A 4,763-nucleotide genomic window follows, 5' to 3' on the forward strand; every position below is an offset into this window, starting at 1 on the left:
GCAAGGGGATGTTTATGGGTAGGAAAGTTTCCTTTTTTTTTTTTTTTTAAAGATTTATTATTTATTATATGTAAGTACACTGTAGCTGTCATCAGCCACCCCAGAAGAGGGAGTAAGATCTCATTATAGATGATTGTGAGCTACCATGTGGTTGCTGGGATTTGAACTCAGGACCTTCGGAAGAGCAGTCAGTTCTCTTGACCTCTGAGCCATCTCTCCAGCCCAAAAGTTTCCTTCTTAAAGTTCTTGACTGGGACACTGGGAAACCTTCTGAGCTACACCTTTTATTCTGGTCAGATGGAGAAACAGAAGCAGATGTCAACCATTCACAATTCAGGCCCTGGTCCGACCCTTGTCTGCTCCCACCCAAAGTCTTGAGAGAAGCTCCCAGAAGGCAGTGTGCACAGGGTCACCACCACCACAGACATGCTACAGTCACAAACACGTTTGGTTTCTTGCTTTTTCTTTTCTCATCTCCCGAGAGGAATCTGGATGCTGGCCTTCCACATCCACAGCTAACTCCAGCTATTATGGTTTCTCTGTGTGATGTGCTCTCCCTTTGGAACCAGAGGCCAGAGGTGTGTCCTTAGTGTGGAAGGTTTTAACACACAGGGCCTGGGACTTCTGATTCACACAGGAAAAGAGCAATGTTCAACCGGTTAAAGGCAGAGGAAGAGAGAAAGCTGAAGGGCCCATGACACTCGTGGCTGATGGGGAGAAAAACTCAGCCTGTTATTTCATTGGGTCCATGAAGCTGTGGGATTAAAGGGCACAGGCTGCCTTAGGACGAACAACAATATGAACTAACTAGTACTCTCAGAGCTCCCAGGGACTTAACCACCAAACAGGGACTATACATGGTGGGACTGATTGTTCTGGCAGCATGTGTATAGTAGAGGATTGCAAAGCCGACCATCAATGGGAGGAGAGGCCCTTGGCCCCGTGAAGATTCTGTGCCCCAGTGTAGGGGAATGCCAGGGCCAATAAGTGGGAGAGGGTAGGGTGGCAAGCATGGGGAGGGGGGAGGCAACAGGGGTTTGTTCTTGTTGTTTTTGTTTGTTTGTTTGTTTTTTGGAGGGGAAACTGGGAAAGGAGAAACCATATGACATGTAAATAAAGAAAATAACTAATAAAAAAAAGGGCACGGGCTGAGTAGAAGCTGGTGGGTTTCTGTCAGTTAACTTTCAGAAGGTTGCACAGGTTGCATGTGCCTCTTTTACTGCTAACAAAGGGTGATTGCATTTGCATCCCTTCCATTGTCTTTTCCTCCATCTCCATGACCCACATTCTTTTCTCAGCTGCACAGGTGCACAGCACAGCCCACAGCGTGTCACAAAGGCAGCTCCAGCAGGGTGCTCACAGACACAGCGGCTGGACTGAGGAGCCAAGCATCAGTGTGTCCATGCAGAAGGTGGTAATCACACAGCCCTCCCCCAGGAGTTCCCTTGCTTCTGTTACCAGGTCACGTGAAACCCTTGGACAGGTGTTGCCACACTTTACTCCCTGCTAATAAATCTGGGTACACTGTGAAAACTGAGCTGGAGACCTTGAACCAATGTTGACAGCAGACAGCAATGTCACGAAGGTGTGCACCTGCCTCACAGCAAGACGGGTCTTAGCAAGGACTCTGGTGAGTCTCCTTCTGACTACTGCACGTCTCTAAGGGAGGCAGCAAACTTTGCAGACCACATCGTTGCTTTGCCTGACACCAAGTTTTGCATGTCACCTCAGGCAAAGACCAGACCCCAAGGTCAGGGCTGTTCTCATAGGAGAATGACCTCCCAGGTTCTGGAAGCAGGGGGCCCAGGTTCATGTCACAAGTTGCCTAAGCCAGCGCTACATGATCCAGGGCGAGTCACTTCCCCATCCCCCGGGACCAGAAGAGTATGTTTCCCTCCTCTCCCATTTATGGACAACTAAGATGTCATGGGTATATTTAGCCCCCAGTAAGTTTTATATAACAGTTACAGTCACTCACCGTGTTAGGCAAAGAAGGTGAAGCATTGAATACTGGCTGGGATTTTGCCCAAGCAATTCTTACAGAATTATTCAGAAGCCTGCACTAGAGCAAGATGGAAGTCTAGGGTCATTTCCAGGCCCCCTCACTGACTCTTAGGAGGGGCCCCCTCTGGGTTTCCTTCTCCTTTGGCATACACCCTTCATTACAACCAGCCCTGCCCCTTTTCATGCCTGCAGCCCCTGCCAGGGCTTGTGGTATTGGATGAGCCATTTGAATTTCCAGAGCTGGCTGGGTGCAAGAGAGCGTCACATGATTCAGACCTCTTCCCTGGCTCATCATCATCGGCACCACTTCTGGAGGAAGTGTACACAGGTGGCCTGGCACAGAATCATCCCTGCACATATTACACAGCCTGTCATTGCACACAACCCTTTCATTCTCCTGGGTACAGAGACAGCCAATTCCTCAGATCTTTCCCTTGGAGAGCCATGGATGTGTGAACTTGGAAAGAGAAAAGCCTCAAGAAGAGGCTTTGTGTGATGAATAGCTGATTGCACCAAGGAACCATCAGAAAAAATAATTAGAGGGTGAGAGAGAATGGGCAGGAAGAACTGTGGCGGCTCCCTCTGGCCCAGTCACTGTCTCTTGAATCCAAGAAACTCTGGGACATGATTTAACATGACACATGAAGGCGTCAGCTGGGTTCTCAAGTGCAGTGCAATTCAGAGGTGCAGGTGCCATGTGATTCTAATGGCTGATGTGTTTATCCTTAGAGTCCAGGCTGAATGATGACAGCCAGGAAGTACTCCAGATGGAGAGTCACCACTGTGATCCCTCCTGGAACAGGATTCTGGTCCTACAGAAGCACAGGCAGAGAAGAGGATCGGGGAGACTGAAGGCCCTGTGTCATCTTGACCTGGAGTACATTCTGAAACACTTACAAAGAATCACATTGGGAATAAAATATCTTAGCACCAGTGTTTTGCAAGGTTATTTTTCTTCTTTGTCTCTATGGGCAAAATGAACCAAAGGATCAAGGCATATCCCCTAGTAGCCTACTCCCGCCCACCCAGCCTGATTGATAACCTGTGTTAACTAGACTTTCCTGGGTTCTTTCCCAGAGCAGAAGTAAAAGGATCCAAAGAAAACAGTTTTATACCTCCTCTATCATGTAATTAAACAATGTTGCCTTCTGTTTTCAAAGCCCATGGCTGAACCCTGTGGGGTGTGGCCAGGAAACCCTCTGAGAACCCTCTTGTTAGAGGAGAGACAGACACATCCAATTCAAAGTCATGCATACTGGCCAAGGGTCCCCAACGATCTCAGCACTAGGTTGAATGGTACAAGGAGAAAGATAGCCTTCCACTTTGCTAAGTTGTCTGTGCTTCTAGAACTATCTTTTTGTGGAAGGTGGGCTTGAGAAAGAGTCCTGCTATATATACTCCAGGTTGGCTCTGAACTTGTGGTGGTCCTTTTGCCTCAACATTTTGAATGTTGAATTAACAGATGTGTGCCACAATGTCCAACTAAAACTACATCTTTTTCACTATGTATATTTAATGTTTTGCAGTAGTTCTGCAGGCCAGGCTAGACAACACTAGCCACATGAATACTGCATGGGGAGAAAAGAGCTGGGTATAAAAAGAGTAAGAACATTACAGAAAGAAAAAAATTTCAGCCAAGATTCAAAATACTTGTCAGGGAATAGCATTAGAAGGTACAGATGATTATCAAAAATGGCTCTAGAGAGGAGGAAGAGGTTCTGAAGGTTGGGGGCAGATATATTTAAGTGTTAAAATATGCTTTCTAAGTATGTTTTGAAGGAACTGGCCACAATGATATCTCTCAGAATACAATCTAGAGAGAAGCTACCCACATCTTGCTGAATTGTCTCCCCCCACATACTGAACATGATATTCCTTGTGCTATATAAGCCGATGGGAAGCTTGAAGAAATTTCCAGAATGAAGTAGCACTTGTTGGGATCAATTCATGGAAGTAAATGTGTTCATGCATATGCATCTTGATGAACTCAAAGATGGCAAGATGGGGTGGTGGGGTCATCGGGACTAATCTCAAACTTTGCACCCAGCCACATTGGGTGAGATAATTTTCTTTGATGAACCTTGCTGATCTTATTTATGACATAGACAAAAGCCATTCCCATTCCATTTGGCTGTTGTGAGCATAAGAGGAAATAAGACAGTACCTGGCACAACGGAAGTGTTCAGTAAGTGTGGTTTTCCATCCCCTCCTTCCTGTAGTATATGTGCTTTTATGCTGTATGCAATTAAAAATGTATTATATTCTAAACCAGATTTTTCCATTTTTGGCCCTGTAAGTTGTTTTTTTTTTATTTATTGATTTAAGTTTTATTGCATTATGATGAGAAAAGATACATACTTTCAATTTATCTGACTTTGCTAACATTTAAAAACATATTTTAAGTAACTAGAATTACATCACATTCTTCTTTCTCTTTTGTACCCCAACTCCTCCCAGAGACCCCCCTTCAATACTTGCCATACCTTTTACTTTTTTAAATTTTGTCATATTTTTATAATTTATAAAATATTGTAACAATAAAAATCCACATTATAAAAGTTGTTTGATATAAAACAACAATCAATTGAACAGTCTTATGTAGATGCTTGTCTACAGCAATACTGAAAATGCATACATTTTTCTCAATATAAATTTAAATAACTCCAAACATATTAACTGTATATTTTATTTATTTATTTTTGATTGACTCTTGCGGAAGAATTCTTTTTTTTTTTTTTTGAGATTTTTTTGTAGTTTTT

This window comes from Mastomys coucha, unplaced genomic scaffold, assembly GCF_008632895.1.
Source record: "Mastomys coucha isolate ucsf_1 unplaced genomic scaffold, UCSF_Mcou_1 pScaffold20, whole genome shotgun sequence".
Taxonomy (NCBI): Eukaryota; Metazoa; Chordata; class Mammalia; order Rodentia; family Muridae; genus Mastomys; species Mastomys coucha.